The sequence below is a fragment of the Salvia miltiorrhiza genome, chromosome 7, assembly GCF_028751815.1.
Source record: "Salvia miltiorrhiza cultivar Shanhuang (shh) chromosome 7, IMPLAD_Smil_shh, whole genome shotgun sequence".
Lineage (NCBI taxonomy): Eukaryota > Viridiplantae > Streptophyta > Magnoliopsida > Lamiales > Lamiaceae > Salvia > Salvia miltiorrhiza.
The window spans coordinates 42,249,524-42,268,063 of record NC_080393.1 but is presented as its reverse complement, the minus strand read 5'-3'; positions in this window follow the sequence as shown (position 1 = coordinate 42,268,063).

Below are 18,540 nucleotides of genomic sequence, written 5' to 3'. Positions count from 1 at the left end.
ATCAAGTGACTTATGAACAATGGCGGGAGCGACTTCTGTAACGGCTACAGGAACAGCTGATGAACCAACGAAAAGTGCGACTTCTGTAGCAGTTTTATTCGTAGCAGCAGGAGCATCAACAACTAATTTGCTCGGATGACCCATAACATCAGTAGGATCATTCTCTGTTTTAACATCTGCAGATACTTCAGTTTTAACATTCTCAGAAACTGAAGAAGAAACTCGTACTAATTTCTGCACCCATTTCTTTTGGATTTTTCTTCTTTTCTTCTTCTGGTTATCCTCAAGGTATGATCTGCAATTAGGTTTAATATGACCTGGTTTATCACAAAAGTGGCAGATAGGACGCCAAGCACTTACAGATGATCTATTCGAATGAGGTTGACCAATCTTTCCTCTAAAAAACCAATGCCTTCTTTGCCACGTTTTCCAGTAATAGGAACTTTATTCACCTGATAACTTCTTGTATCCACCATGTTCCTTCTATCATCAAGAAAAAATCTGCATCGAGGTTTGATGTGTCCACGACGATTGCAATAATGACAAATAGGAACAAAAGATTGAGAATTGTTCCTTCTTGGTGGAAGATTCCTGTACAGAGCAGGTTTGTGAACATTCTGAGGTATATTCTGATTTTCCTCCTTTGATGGATTGACATCTGGCTTGATAACATCGGCTTTGGGAATCCCTCTTTTTTCTTCGAAACCTATTCCAGCTTTGTTGTTAGAATTCTGACCACTCTCCAGAATTTCTTCAAGCTTGTCAGTACCCGTGTTCATCATTCTGACAAGTTTCTGATGATGTTCCAGTTCGCCAATCTTCAATTCCATATCTTGTTGGAGAACGGCAATATCTTTCTTGAGACTTTCAGAAAGATCATTAAACTCGTCACGTTCTTTGGAGACAGCACTAAGTCTCGAGGAGAGAGATTTGTTCAATTCAAACATTGCCAGGCATTTTTTATACAACATCTCATAATTGTCAGCCAAGTAGTTCTCATCAAATTCCTCATCATCATTGTCAGTATCCTCATCAGTCATAACATTGAAAGCAACAGAATTTTGAACATCTTTGATCTTGGCAGAGTAAGCAACAACATCAAAATCAGTACCTATATCTCCGGCAGTTGTAACATCGGCAGAGATACGTTTGGAAGCATATTGTCCTTCTCTGTGGGTAGCCATCGAACGCAGCGATAGGATAGGCGGCGGAAGCACAGGATCAACACCGATAATTTGGGTGACCCGCTCTGATGCCAATTGAAAAGTTGCCTATCCAATTGCATATGTTGCACACACAAAAAGCAAACGTGCAGCACAAAGTATCAACGAAAGTAACAACACTGAACACAAGAGTTGTTCACCCAGTTCGGTTAAACAACCTACGCCTGGGGGGCCACGCCCATGGTAAATTATCCACTAGTGAAGATAAGATATTTACAGGACTTATGCGACAGACTCTCTAGCCTTCTAGCCTCAATATCTTCCCAAACCCTCACAACGATGAATAATTGAGAGAAGAACGACAATCAACTCTCTAAGCGTGAATACTACACATTCACCACCTAAACCCATAAAAATATCATCCACCAACAGGCTGGAGAAAGCAACAAACGAATAAGAAAATACTACCCCAACAGATTGCTCAATAAACCCAATAAAAAGCAATCGAACAAGATCACACACACTCACGAAATTGTATGATCTGAAACCCACGAAATTACTCTCCAATATGTAGAAGAATATCAATGAAATCAGCCACCAAAAACGTCCTCCTTCTCTTCCTTAAATAGGCAAACCCTAGAAAGAGTTATATCTTGAGTAGAACTCTAATAAAGATGATATACTCAATCTATAATTATAATCCCTCAATATTTCGAGCATATTGCTGATATAATGTGAGATATAACCATAAGAGACGTGATATACTCAAACACTAATGAGCTGGAAAAACGCAAAGCTGCTGCTGGACACCTGCACAAGAAAGTATCAGCCAAAGTACCAGACACTGAATGGTACTTTGCTTGTAATCGTTTCTGAACATCCTGAGATACTTCTGGTACATTGTCTACATAATGACAACAAAACTTAGAGTATTTCTATACTCTAACATAAACTACATTCGTTTTATATATACTAGTGGCGAAGGCTTCAATTGCGATGAGCTCACACAAGTGCGCCTCGCCTCTCCCTATTTTTATGCACCTTTTGTTGTTGCCAACGAGTAGAAATCTTCCTTTTGGGTATCTGAAATTATCTTTCAAGTATTAGAGCATCCACAATGGGGTTACATGATAGTTACATGATAGCTTACATGGTAGTCTACTTTATGAGAGGGGACCACATGGTGTAAAGATGCTGCATTGGGGTTACATGATAGCTTACATGATAGCATTAGTTTTGATTTTTATGTTTTTTACTTAAATTTAATTGCTCAAATTTAAATAACACATTTTATTAATAATTAAAATTTCATTAAAATAAAAAACCTAAAAATTACATTAAAAAAATGAGGAAGAAGAAGAATAAATAGAAGAAGAAGAGAAAAAAAAAAATTGAACGGTCAAAATTCACGCAAATCGAGGCAGCAACGGTCAAATCGATTTTTTTTAATCGGCGCGTGCATCACACGCGTCTTACACTATCATCAAAATGGGCTACACGATAGAACGTGTAGCCCTCGTGTAACTCTCGCCCGCAACGCTTACACGATAGCAGACTTACACAAGTAAGCTGCTATCGTGTAGGCGTTGCCAATGCTCTTAAGGTATTGGCATGCCCCATTTGGCCATTTCAAGCTTATAATTTTGCTACTGGGAAACACGATTAGGGACTGCATTTTTTCCACTTGTATTCGAATACATTCAATATAAAACTAAATTATCCACGTCACTAAAACCTTATTGTTTTTGTGTGTTTTCTTTAAAAAGGTATAATTCCAAAAAAAAGAAAATAATAAAGAGGTCAAGCAAAAAAGAAACACCTCACCCCATCACCATCGTGTGCCAGCCCCCCTTCCTTTCATCTTCCCCACCCCTCATTTTATTTTTTTGGAAAAAGAGCAATACTTGCTGATATTTTTGAATCAATTATAGATTTCGGAATCAAAGTGATTGGTCGGATTATCTTTTCTCGGCTTTATTTGATGAGATGAAATAATGCGAACTCTTGTGCTTTCTTTAAATCTTACCATGATTTTGAATCGAAAGATTGCTGATCCCGATAGTAATATTGTGACAACTATGAGCATGAGATCTAATCGAGTTAAGTCTAAGTTTGTTTTCAATTGGAAAAAAAAAAAAAAAAAAAAAAACAAAAAACAAATCAATATTCTTAAAGATAGGTGCCTAGCACTATTTTGTTTTTAATTGAATAAAACTGTTGTAATTTATTTCATAATATATCATTTATTTACGTGAAAGTTATTGAACTTCCTATTAGCACTATAAGAAAGCACGCGTATAACGACCGAAATTAACGATCGAAATTTTCGGTCGTTAATTCAGCAGCCCTAACGACCGATTTACGATCGTTTCACGACTGAATTTTTTTACTTTTTTTAAAGACCGAAATTTTGATAGTGAATTATTTTTTTTTTTTTTTTTTTTTAAAGATCGAATTTTCAGTCGTTAATATTATTTTATTTTTTATTTTTTATATTTTTTAATGTACGAAAATTCTATTTTCGATCGTTAAAATTTTTTTTTATTTTTTTATTATTTTATTTATTTTATGTTTTTTATTTTTTAACGACCGAAAATTTGGTCGTTAATATTATTTTTTATTTGTTTTATTATTTATTTTATTTTTATTTTTATTTTTTAATGACCCAAATTTGAATCTTAATATTTTATTTTTATTTTTCATTTATATATATATATATATATATATATAATTTCCTATTTTATTCTTATTTTAAAATTATTGAGAATATATACTATAATATTAATTTTTTTATTTTAAATTCGATCGTATATTTACCTTCACTCTTTCGCCGGCAACACATTTTTTGATATTATCTCGACATATTCTAAACTTATGAATGAATGATATTGTATATTGAAATAAAGTTTAAATGAATTAATAGGTGTTAGTTATATCAATAATACTCGTGTTCTGAACTGATGACTATTCAAAATGAACTTCAAGGTTAATCGTGTATTTGACTTAGAGCACTACTAATATGGGTGACCCACTGAAAGTTTCGTCAAATTGTATGCAATTAGAAATACCAAAATACTTAAATATATATATATATATATATATATATATATATATATATATTCAAAAAAAATTATTACTCCCTCCGTCCCACTACAAATATCTCATTCTTTTTTTGACAATATATATTCTTTCTCTATACCTAATATTTAAATAATTTTCACCAACCCACTTTATCTACTTTCTACACATTTCTTATTCTTCGTGTCCAAAAGTAATGAGACGTTTATAATTAGACGAAAGGAGTATTTTATTTATTTATTTTTAACGAGCGAAAAATCGGTCGTTAAAAATAAATAAAAATTAATAATTTTTGTTTTTTGGAAAAAAAAAATACTTCCTCTATCCACGAAAAAGAGTTTCATTTGAGTTTCGACACTTGATGAGAAGTAATATATGCAGAGTATAGGAATCGCTCAGGTCAGAGGAATGAGCTTAGCCAGAGGAACGAGCATAGTCAGAGGAATCGTCGCAATCAGAGGAACACTCTACCATATAAGATAGTCCACGGTAGGAATGACCGCTTCACCTGGAAAGCACTAGAGCAGAGGAATCCACCAGAGCAGAGGAATCGTCCGTTTTCAGATGAATCGCCCGTTTATAGGCGATATTATTACTATACCCCTGACCATGCGAGGAGCATGTTCTTTAGGCCGAAATTACTATTTTACCCCTAGCATGTACTCTATAAATACTCATGCACCAGTATCTTGTAAAAAACACGTTCTCTCTTAATACCACAACTGATTTTCTCTTGTGCTCAAGCAATTCAACTCTTTCTCTCGCTTCTCACGATCAAACACTAGGTAAAACTCGTAATTTAGAATTAGGTGTTGATAAGATACTTTATCAACACTTATTTTAAGGAAGTTGTTAAATTAGGAGTAAGTGGAGTAAAAATAAATTTATAGTGATATTGTTAATAAATAATAACAATTTTAATTGCTTAGTTCTTCATATTAATTGCTCAGTATTTACCTCTCTTACTTGTGCACAAACTTTTTATTTAACTGAAATTGATAATCTTAAAAGAGAAACTTAAATTTGACAAGTGTTAATCACAAAGGCTATTTCTTAAGCTTAATTTCCGCTGCTAGTGTTATTAGTCAAATTGACAAATCCTTGGATAATCAGTAAGATTCATAACACTTATCTGATTTCAAATACTAGACTGAAGCCTTACGTAGATTATCAGTTAAAGCTTTGTGCTTAACTGAAATCAAAATACTAAAGTCATTTCAGTATCAATCTATACCCCTATTTTAACTGAAACAATTTTTGACTGTTGTCTTTTAGTCTAAACCTTTCAGTATCAATCGATACTCATTCAGTCATTCAAAATATTTTCGAAAAATAGCCTACTGATGTATTTCCTCCCCCATACACTAGTTCAGTGACCCTCCGGGACCCAACATCTTTCACAGATCATGACTGCAGGGCTGGAGAGTGGGTATTGTGAATAGAATAAGCGTCTCACTTTTTTAGGGTATTAATTAAAGGATTGTGTGGGATACACATGTCAAAAAGGGAAATGGATACTCATTTTGTGGACGGACGAAAAATGAAATATGAGTACTCATTTCATGGACGGAGTGAATATTATTTAATTTCGATTTCGTCGTACTTCGCATGTATGGATATATTAATCTATATAATATATAAAAGAGGAGTTTTCTCCCTTCATTTTTTCCCACCATTTTTTCTCTCTCTTCTCCCATCAATTTTTTCACTATTTTTTTTTCATCTCTTTTTTCTTTTACAATTTTAATTCTTTTTTAAATAACATCAAATTTGATTGAAGAAATATTCAATATACATCTTAAGTTTAAGTTCGTAACAAAATCTTTAATATGGTATTAAAATCATCAAAAATGATTTTACAACAAATAAGTTGTTACTCCCTCCATCCACCAATTAAAGCCCCATTTGAAGGTGGGCACGGAGACTAAGAAAGCTGAAAAAGGTGTTGTGGGTGAAATATAAGGGTAGTTGACTAAAGTGATAAAGTAGTTGACTTGTGTTAAAGGTGTTGTGTGGTGGGTCCACTAATGATAAAGTGTAATAAATATAGAATATAAAAATGATAAAGTTGTTGTAAGGTGGGACTAAATGATAGTAAATATATAAAAATAAGGCCATCCACTATGGGGAAAAAAATTGGGATAGTATCCTAGCTGGCATGGGTAGTGCCATAGTGGAGGAGTTACTTTGGGGTAGCAATATTTTGATGGGTAGCAATTTTGCTACCGGTGGCATTCTGATTTGTGGGCCCCAACTGCATCATCCTTTGCCTTTTTTTCTTTGTTTTTTTTTGTTTTCGGTTTTTGGTGTTTATTTTTACTTTTTTCTTTATTTTTGTTTTCTTCTTTTTCTTCCTTATATTTTCTGTTGTAGTCATTGCTTATTTTCTTTTGTTCTTCTTTTTTATCGTTTGTGATTTAATTGATAAGTTGGTTGTAATTTAATTTGTTTTTTAATAATATGCATGTTTTAATTTTAATTTTTTAATATAATTATATTAATTTTAAAATTAAATTATACTATTTAAATAAATTAATTTATTCATATAATTATATTAATTTTATTAAAATAAAATATAATACAAAATTAAATACACAAATATATATGTATATATATATATATAAATAGGGGAAGGCTAAAATAAGAACGCTTCTTAAAATATAAATTAGGAACCATTTTCAGCCCTTAGATCATCAAGATCTACGGTTGATTCATCACCTTGTTGGATAAATTCATGGTTCTGAGTTCGAATCCCAAAGGTAGCAAAAAATTATTTTTCGCAATTCATGCCTTAATACAGTTTATTCATGCGTGTTATACATAAAATTCATGCATTTTTGCTGGTTCGTAATTCTTAAAATAAGGGTGATTTATTGAATAACTGCCCCCTAAATATTTATATATATATATATATATATAGGGTGCGGTTATAGTGAGAACCATAATTATCGTGAGAACATAAGAACCATTAAAATTAATGCATCTGCTATATAAATTAATGCATTCATTGTTAAATTTAATGCATCCGAAAAAAATAATTTTTTTGCTGCCTTCAGGATTCGAACCCAAGATCTGCATTCATCCACCAAGATGATGCATAGTAGATGAGGTGGCACACATGTGACATCCACTATGGGTAGCACCATAGTGGATGCCCAGAGAAGAGTAAAAAAGTACAAAAAGCACAATAGGACTTTAATTGGTGGACAAAAATTTAAGTGCAAGTAGGGCTTTAATTCGTGGACAGAGTAAAATTTTAAAATATTCTTATTTTCTTTTTCTTTGTTAAAATTTTACAACTCTTTTATTTATGTCTGTATATGAAAATATTTATTTATCTATTATGTAGAATACTCTATAATAATGTGTATATTAATTTTCGTTATTAAATAATTTAAAATTATTTAATAATTACTCCCTCCGTCCACGAAATGAGTACCCATTTGTGGACGGCACGGGTTTTAAGAAATGTATGGAGTGTAGTGTGAATAGTTTAAGGGTCCCACTTTTTGAGTGTATTAATTAAAGAGATGTGTGGGGTACACTTGCCGAAAAGGGAAATGGGTACTCATTTCGTGGACGGACGAAAAAGGAAATATGGGTACTCATTTCGTGGACGGAGGGAGTATAATTTTCATTACATTTTATACATAATTAAAATTATGTTAATTATTGAGTAATTGATATTTTGTTTTTAAATTATATTTTTCATTTAGTTTTATTTGATCGCGTTAAATATTTATATTTATTTATTTAAAATATTATTTAATTTCGATTTCGTCGTGCATCGCACGAATGAGCGTACTAGTTGAACGACAATATTTTATTGTATCCCGCAATAGAATCGTACAAATCTTCACATAGCACGCTTCTTGATTTATCATCCTCTGAAAAACGTATATAACAGCCAATGAGGAATCTGTATTGACTTCTTTGAGGCGCGATCTTGTACTCCACACACATTCGAGAACTTTATTTTTCCAATATCCATTAATGTTTCTCTATGATTACAAATATTCGACATTCAAGTACTAACCTTTAATCAAAAGAATTACTTATGAACTGCAAACTTTGCTTTCTAGGAAAATCATGCGAAAACAATTTTATGAATATAATAGTTGTCAATCTAATTATCAAACTAATACTATCATTCAAAGGTGGCGAAAAAGTTAGACATGATCCAATCATAATCCACCGACACTAATTACATTATCTATTAAATATAGGTGGGGAAGCGTGGATTGATCTTTATCAATTAAAATTCAACTGCTTGATTAAGAATTCTGAGCTACCCAAAACAATTTATTTTTCATTCTATTAGTTAATGAACATTTATTTGTCCTTTTACATTTACCAGTATAAACAAGACCCGGACGCCATTTTCTGAAATTTATGTTCACATCAATATTTTCAAAAAAATTAAAAAAAAAAAAAAAAAAAAAAAAAAAATCACAAAATATGACGGGTAAAAAAAAATCAGAGAGACTCTCTCTCTCTATGCTTTGAAAATTCAGCGCCACCGCGCGCCACCTCCTCCGGTGAAACTTCCGCCAGCCACCGCCAACCACCGCCAGCAGCACCGCCCAACAGCAGCACCGCCATCGCCGCCATCGCCGCCATCGCCCAGCAGCAGCAGCAGACTGCTAGCAGCAGCACCGCCATCGCAGCAGCAGCACCGCCATCGCCGCCATCGCCGCGTCGACAGCAGCACAGCTCAGCAGCCGCCTATCCAGAGCACGACGGTGACGCTCCCTCCCGGCGAGCACCTCTCCTCGAATTCGGTCAGCGGATCTGGCGCTTGATCGATCCCCGCATCTTCGAGGGGGTATTTCGTCGATCTCTTCCTCGATTTGCGATCTCCTCTCCGGCTCCAACGCGGCGACGAGCTTCGGATCGAAGAGGCTCCCCGAGCTCAGATCCGGCCGCCTAAATCTCGGACAAAGGAACAGCGGCACTCTCTCTTCGATTCAACGGCGATCTTGTTTTCAATCATCTCCGGCCTGTCACTCGAGCGCTTCCGTCCACAGTAAGATCTGTCCAGATTTTGCCGGCAGCCTCCTCGCCGGTCATGGATCCACAGACGACTTTCGTGAAAGCGGCCCTTGATTCGGATTCTCACTCGGTCTCGGAGGCAGCCCTTTCTTCGGCTTCTCGCAAAGAGCCGCAGAATGGTTCCGGCACTCCCTCGCCGGTCACGGACAGATCCGGCCTGAATCTGCCGAAGGTCTCCAATAATTTCATAGCTTCGAGTATTTCTAGTTCTGGGAAGGCGGCTGCGACTGCGGGCGTCCTCACGCAGCAGTCCTTGTTGCCGCCGGGTAAGTCTTTGCTTGCTGCTGGTTCGGCTGACAGGCAGCGGCCAGACGCTGTTGGGCAGGCACTTGTCTCTAGCGCAAAGGGAGGATCGATGGAAAATTCAGGGAATGATATACAGGCCTCTGGCGACAAAGGAGAATTTCTCCCGAAAAACATTTTTGTGAGTAATGGTGTTCAGCGTGGCTCTTATGCGGGGGTTGTTGCCCCTCAAGTTTTACGACGTCCGGACATTTTCACTCATAAATTCACGGCGCTTCAAGCCCAAGAATCTGGTCATGGCTTCACTCTTACCTTGCCTTCTGAATTTTGCAAGGAACGATTTGAGGAATTTCAGTTCTCGATTATTGGAAGATTGCTTTTGAAGAAAGGTGATAAGCCTCGTTCGACAGCTGATCTTAAGCAGGAACTCCAATCACTTTGGAAACTTTCTTCGACATGGAAGCTGATTCCTATGTGCAAAGGTTTTTTTATCTTAAAGTTTCAAACAATGGAGGAGAAAAATCTAGTGAAAGCACGATCTTTATGGGAGTTATCTAAGGGCTCTCTCCGTATAAGAGATTGGGTGAAAGGTTTTAATCCTTATAAGGAAGTGTCCTCGCTGAGCCAAATTTGGGTTAGAATTTATTGCCTCCCGGTGGAGTTTTGGCACCCGGAAGTTATCACGGCCATTGGCAACGTCATAGGCACTTCTATTAAGATTGATGGGGCGTCTGCCCATGCAGACGTTGGGCATTTTGTTAGATTGCTCGTTGAAGTTGATTTATCCCTTCCGCTTCAAGAGTCGATGCACGTTCAAGGTGACGATACTTCCTATCACGTTGAGTTTTTTTTATGAGAAGTTGCCTCTTTATTGTACCCACTGTAGGATCACTGGGCATAGTGTTGATAAATGTAATAAGGTCAAGAAACAGCCTCGGGATGAGACTGAGAAGCTGGAATCAAAGGATGCTACTCATCCTGGAGTTTCTGTGTCGAAAAAGCCGTCATGCCAGGCCAAGGCTAGGGACAATAATGTTGTTAGCATGGATGATGATGCTAACAGACTTCGAGTTTTGGAGGACAATGAGGTTGGGGAAATTGTGGTGGAAGGGCCTGAGATAGATGATGATTTTACTCGAGGGGTCGGTGATGTTAGGCACCGTAATTCTTCAGCGCCAAGATCTGCGGCTTGGTCAAAGGTTACCGAACAGGCGGTAAAAAAACAGATTGTTGTTCCGGTTCTTGAGAAAGAGGCTGTTGAGACGCGGAACGCATTTCAGGCTCTTGACTTGGAGAATAATGCGGAGACTGTTTTGGATATGGGTGTTGATCCTATTTCTGGAACGTCTTTCGGGGTTCATTTATTAGGGCCGAATTTTTTGGAAAAAATCTTGGTTCCGGTTCAGGGGGATAAAGATGTGATTATTAAAGATAGTGACTTGGTCATTAACGAGGAGGACTCGGATGTGGAGGAAACTTTGGAGATGGAAGCTCCGGATGGCGCGGGTTTGAACGGCCCGATTATTGACGACACAGTTGCTGCTCTAGAACGTGACCCAACTTTGGACAAAAGAGGGGGTGTTTCGCATGAAGGTAACAAGGATTTGTCCGCTCTTGGCCCAGACAATATTGCTAGTCGCATTAGTCAGTTGGAAGAGCAGGTTAGTCAGGGGATGAAAATGCTCTCGGACAAGACGACTAAGCGAGGACGTGGCCGCCCAAAGGGCACGGGAAAGGGCATGGGAAGGGAGCCGATGCAAGCGGTTCCGGAAGATAGCATAAAAGGTCGTCTCAGAAATGCGGGGGAAATGAGCTACAAGCCGAGGGACTTTGTAGTTGATTGTAGCAATAGTGATAGCATGAGGGCAATGAATAATATAGTTCATAGACGTTGGTCAGATGAGATGGACGACTATCCTGATTTATGGGATTGCTAGTGTCTTCAGGTTTCTTTGCTTAACGATCTCTTTGCGAGTTTCGTGCCCTTAGTCTGCGTTTTGTGCTCTCAAGGGATTTTTTTCTTTTTCTTTTATAATAAACTTCAATTTAATAATATTTTCAAAAAAATTGCAAATCAATAATTTCAAATTGATACAGTGAGTTAACGAAACTTTCTAATATAGTTGGAATTTATTATTGCCTCTACGGAAAATGTTTATAATTGCTAATAAATCTGACTTAATTGCCTCAATATTGTTGCTTGCAGGACCACCGAAAAGAAAGAAAAAAAAATTTGCTTCATTTATATAATTGAGAAATGATCAAAGCTTTAATAAAGAAGATTTAACAAATGCATCCACATTGCTTTTATGATAATCATTCAACCACCCCTACCAGAATATATGCAAGAATTTAATCCACAAAATCGGAAGAAAGAAAAAGTTGTGTGTGCGTGTATGGTTAAAGTCCGGTAGAAGGTATCGGGTATACCTTCACTTGACCCGATACTCGCACGGATATCGGATACTCGATATCTTAATTTTTAAAGAGGATCGGGTGCGAATATAGAGTTCTAGAAAATTGCGGGTATCGGCTATCCGCATCGGGTAATGCGGGTACTCGCATAACCGAATTTAATTTTAATTAATTATTTTATAATTATTCATTTCATTTTAATTTTGAATTTCTAATTCAATTTGGAATTAACATAGATTGGGTCAGTCGGGAGTCAAGAGTATTCTACCCGATATTTTTAATTTTTTTTTCTGAATAGAGGGACAAAATACCCGCGAGTAATGCGGGTACCTGCAAAATTACGGGACAAAATACCCTCCAGCGGGACAAAATACCCTTAAAATTACAAGACTTCAGAAAATTGCAAGAAATCCGGGATGGGTAAGGGTATGCATTTTGGGTGATTTTGCGGGTCGGGATGGATACTCGTAATTTGCGGGTAGGGTACCCGACCAGACCCGACTCGAATTTACACCCCTAGTGTATAAATATATATATATATATATATCTATCATAGGCTATATAGAGATATTACTAATGAAGAAGGCCTAAATGTAAGAAAGAAGAGAGAAGTAATCTCATCCGTTGATCTTATCTATCAAGCCATGTTCACAACACGAATTTTTTTCGTTGACATATGAGGGGTCGAAACCCAGAACCCCCCAAAATATTTTATATGTTCACGAATGTTCAACGAAAAAATTTCGTTGAACATGGCTTGAATAAATATGTCCGTTAGATTAGATAAGATCAACAGATGAGATTACTTCTCTCTTCTTTCTTACATTTAGGCCTTTTCTATATAGATATATATATATATATATATATATATATATATATATATTTATACACTAGGGTGTAAATTCGAGTCGGGTCTGGTCGGGTACCCTACCCGCAAATTACGAGTATCCATCCCGACCCGCAAAATCACCCAAATGCATACCCTTACCCATCCCGGATTTCTTGCAATTTTCTGAAGTCTGTCAATTTTAAGGGTATTTGTCCCGCTGGAGGGTATTTTGTCCCGTAATTTTGCAGGGTACCCGCATTACTCGCGGGTATTTTGTCCCTCTATTCAGAAAAAAAAATTAGAAAAATATCGGGTAGAGATACTCTTGACTCCCGACTGACCCAATCTATGTTAATTCCAAATTGAATTAGAAATTCAAAATTAAAATGAAATGAATAATTATAAAATAATTAATTAAATTAAATTCCGGTTATGCGAGTACCCGCATTACCCGATGCGGATAGCCGATACCCGCAATTTTCTAGAACTCTATATTCGCACCCGATCCTCTTTAAAATTAGATATCGAGTATCCGATACTCCGGTGCGAGTATAGGGTCAAGTGAAGGTATACCCGATACCTTCTACCGACTTTAACCATAACACGCACACACAACTTTCTTTCTTCTTCCGATTTTGTGGATTAAATTCTTGCATATATTGCTGGTAGGGGTGGTTGAATGATTATCATAAAGCAATGTGGATGCATTGTTAAATCTTCTTATTAAAGCTTTGATCATTTCTCATTATATAAATGAAGCAAATTTTTTTTTCTTTCTTTCGTGGTCCTGCAAGCAACAATATTGAGGCAATTAAGTCAGATTTATTAGCAATTATAAACATTTTCCGTAGAGGCAATAATAAATTCCAACTATATTAGAAAGTTTCGTTAACTCACTGGTATCAATTTGAAATTATTGATTTGCAATTTTTTTTGAAAATATTATTAAATTGAAGTTTATTATAAAAGAAAAAGAAAAAATCCCTTGAGAGCACAAAACGCAGACTAAGGGCACGAAACTCGCAAAGAGATCGTTAAGCAAAGAAACCTGAAGACACTAGCAATCCCATAAATCAGGATAGTCGTCCATCTCATCTGACCAACGTCTATGAACTATATTATTCATTGCCCTCATGCTATCACTATTGCTACAATCAACTACAAAGTCCCTCGGCTTGTAGCTCATTTCCCCCCGCATTTCTGAGACGACCTTTTATGCTATCTTCCGGAACCGCTTGCATCGGCTCCCTTCCCATGCCCTTTCCCGTGCCCTTTGGGCGGCCACGTCCTCGCTTAGTCGTCTTGTCCGAGAGCATTTTCATCCCCTGACTAACCTGCTCTTCTAACTGACTAATGCGACTAGCAATATTGTCCTGGGCCAAGAGCGGACAAATCCTTGTTACCTTCATGCGAAACACCCCCTCTTTTGTCCAAAATTGGGTCACGTTCGAGAGCAGCAACTGTGTCGTCAATAATCGGGCCGTTCAAACCCGCGCCATCCGGAGCTTCCAATTCCATCTCCAAAGTTTCCTCCACATCCGAGTCCTCCTCGTTAATGACCAAGTCACTATCTTTAATAATCACATCTTTATCCCCCTGAACCGGAACCAAGATTTTTTCCAAAAAATTCGGCCCTAATAAATGAACCCCGAAAGACGTTCCAGAAATAGGATCAACACCCATATCCAAAACAGTCTCCGCATTATTCTCCAAGTCAAGAGCCTGAAATGCTGTTCCGCGTCTCAACAGCCTCTTTCTCAAGAACCGGAACAACAATCTGTTTTTTTACCGCCTGTTCGGTAACCTTTGACCAAGCCGCAGATCTTGGCGCTGAAGAATTACGGTGCCTAACATCACCGACCCCTCGAGTAAAATCATCATCTATCTCAGGCCCTTCCACCACAATTTCCCCAACCTCATTGTCCTCCAAAACTCGAAGTCTGTTAGCATCATCATCCATGCTAACAACATTATTGTCCCTAGCCTTGGCCTGGCATGACGGCTTTTTCGACACAGAAACTCCAGGATGAGTAGCATCCTTTGATTCCAGCTTCTCAGTCTCATCCCGAGGCTGTTTCTTGACCTTATTACATTTATCAACACTATGCCCAGTGATCCTACAGTGGGTACAATAAAGAGGCAACTTCTCATAAAAAAAACTCAACGTGATAGGAAGTATCGTCACCCTTGAACGTGCATCGACTCTTGAAGCGGAAGGGATAAATCAACTTCAACGAGCAATCTAACAAAATGCCCAACGTCTGCATGGGCAGACGCCCCCATCAATCTTAATAGAAGTGCCTATGACGTTGCCAATGGCCGTGATAACTTCCGGGTGCCAAAACTCCACCGGGAGGCAATAAATTCTAACCCAAATTTGGCTCAGCGAGGACACTTCCTTATAAGGATTAAAACCTTTCACCCAATCTCTTATACGGAGAGAGCCCTTAGATAACTCCCATAAAGATCGTGCTTTCACTAGATTTTTCTCCTCCATTGTTTGAAACTTTAAGATAAAAAAACCTTTGCACATAGGAATCAGCTTCCATGTCGAAGAAAGTTTCCAAAGTGATTGGAGTTCCTGCTTAAGATCAGCTGTCGAACGAGGCTTATCACCTTTCTTCAAAAGCAATCTTCCAATAATCGAGAACTGAAATTCCTCAAATCGTTCCTTGCAAAATTCAGAAGGCAAGGTAAGAGTGAAGCCATGACCAGATTCTTGGGCTTGAAGCGCCGTGAATTTATGAGTGAAAATGTCCGGACGTCGTAAAACTTGAGGGGCAACAACCCCCGCATAAGAGCCACGCTGAACACCATTACTCACAAAAATGTTTTTCGGGAGAAATTCTCCTTTGTCGCCAGAGGCCTGTATATCATTCCCTGAATTTTCCATCGATCCTCCCTTTGCGCTAGAGACAAGTGCCTGCTCAACGGCGTCTGGCCGCTGCCTGTCAGCCGAACCAGCAGCAAGCAAAGACTTACCCGGCGGCAACAAGGACTGCTGCGTGAGGACGCCCGCAGTCGCAGCCGCCTTCCCAGAACTAGAAATACTCGAAGCTATGAAATTATTGGAGACCTTCGGCAGATTCAGGCCGGATCTGTCCGTGACCGGCGAGGGAGTGCCGGAACCATTCTGCGGCTCTTTGCGAGAAGCCGAAGAAAGGGCTGCCTCCGAGACCGAGTGAGAATCCGAATCAAGGGCCGCTTTCACGAAAGTCGTTCTGTGGATCCATGACCGGCGAGGAGGCTGCCGGCAAAATCTTGGACAGAGCTTACTGTGGACGGAAGCGCTCGAGTGACATGGCCGGAGATGATTGAAAACAAGATCGCCGTTGAAATCGAAAGAGAGTGCCGCTGTTCCTTTGTCCGAGATTTAGGCGGCCGGATCTGAGCTCGGGGAGCCTCTTCGATCCGAAGCTCGTCGCCGCGTTTGAAGCCGGAGAGGAGGATCGCGAATCGAGGAAGAGATCGACGAAATACCGCCCTCGAAGATGCGGGGATCGATCAAGCGCCAGATCCGCTGACCGAATTCGAGGAGAGGTGCTCGCCGGGAGGGAGCGTCACCGTCGTGCTCTGGATAGGCGGCTGCTGAGCTGTGCTGCTGTCGACGCGGCGATGGCGGCGATGGCGGTGCTGCTGCTGCGATGGCGGTGCTGCTGCTAGCAGTCTGCTGCTGCTGCTGGGCGATGGCGGCGATGGCGGCGATGGCGGTGCTGCTGTTGGGCGGTGCTGCTGGCGGTGGTTGGCGGTGGCTGGCGGAAGTTTTCACCGGAGGAGGTGGCGCGCGGGTGGCGCTGAATTTTCAAAGCATAGAGAGAGAGAGTCTCTCTGATTTTTTTTTTACCCGTCATATTTTGTGATTTTTTTTTTTTTTTTTTTTTTTTTTTAATTTTTTTGAAAATATTGATGTGAACATAAATTTCAGAAAATGGCGTCCGGGTCTTGTTTATACTGGTAAATGTAAAAGGACAAATAAATGTTCATTAACTAATAGAATGAAAATAAATTGTTTTGGGTAGCTCAGAATTCTTAATCAAGCAGTTGAATTTTAATTGATAAAGATCAATCCACGCTTCCCCACCTATATTTAATAGATAATGTAATTAGTGTCGGTGGATTATGATTGGATCATGTCTAACTTTTTCGCCACCTTTGAATGATAGTATTAGTTTGATAATTAGATTGACAACTATTATATTCATAAAATTGTTTTCGCATGATTTTCCTAGAAAGCAAAGTTTGCAGTTCATAAGTAATTCTTTTGATTAAAGGTTAGTACTTGAATGTCGAATATTTGTAATCATAGAGAAACATTAATGGATATTGGAAAAATAAAGTTCTCGAATGTGTGTGGAGTACAAGATCGCGCCTCAAAGAAGTCAATACAGATTCCTCATTGGCTGTTATATACGTTTTTCAGAGGATGATAAATCAAGAAGCGTGCTATGTGAAGATTTGTACGATTCTATTGCGGGATACAATAAAATATTGTCGTTCAACTAGTACGCTCATTCGTGCGATGCACGACGAAATCGAAATTAAATAATATTTTAAATAAATAAATATAAATATTTAACGCGATCAAATAAAACTAAATGAAAAATATAATTTAAAAACAAAATATCAATTACTCAATAATTAACATAATTTTAATTTGTATAAAATGTAATGAAAATTATACTCCCTCCGTCCACGAAATGAGTACCCATATTTCCTTTTTCGTCCGTCCACGAAATGAGTACCCATTTCCCTTTTCGGCAAGTGTACCCCACACATCTCTTTAATTAATACACTCAAAAGTGGGACCCTTAAACTATTCACACTACACTCCATACATTTCTTAAAACCCGTGCCGTCCACAATGGGTACTCATTTCGTGGACGGAGGGAGTAATTATTAAATAATTTTAAATTATTTAATAACGAAAATTAATATACACATTATTATAGAGTATTCTACATAATAGATAATAAATATTTTCATATACAGACATAAATAAAAGAGTTGTAAAATTTTAACAAAGAAAAAGAAAATAAGAATATTTTAAAATTTTACTCTGTCCACGAATTAAAGCCCCTTGCACTTAAATTTTTGTCCACCAATTAAAGTCCTATTGTGCTTTTTGTACTTTTTTACTCTTCTCTGGGCATCCACTATGGTGCTACCCATAGTGGATGTCACATGTGTGCCACCTCATCTACTATGCATCTTGGTGGATGAATGCAGATCTTGGGTTCGAATCCTGAAGGCAGCAAAAAAATTATTTTTTTCGGATGCATTAAATTTAACAATGAATGCATTAATTTATATAGCAGATGCATTAATTTTAATGGTTCTTATGTTCTCACGATAATTATGGTTCTCACTATAACCGCACCCTATATATATATTATATATAAATATTTAGGGGGCAGTTATTCAATAAATCACCCTTATTTTAAGAATTACGAACCAGCAAAAATGCATGAATTTTATGTATAACACGCATGAATAAACTGTATTAAGGCATGAATTGCGAAAAATAATTTTTGCTACCTTTGGGATTCGAACTCAGAACCATGAATTTATCCAACAAGGTGATGAATCAACCGTAGATCTTGATGATCTAAGGGCTGAAAATGGTTCCTAATTTATATTTTAAGAAGCGTTCTTATTTTAGCCTTCCCCTATTTATATATATATATACATATATATTTGTGTATTTTTTTGTATTATTTTTATTTTAATAAAATTATAATTATATGATAAATTTTATTTAAA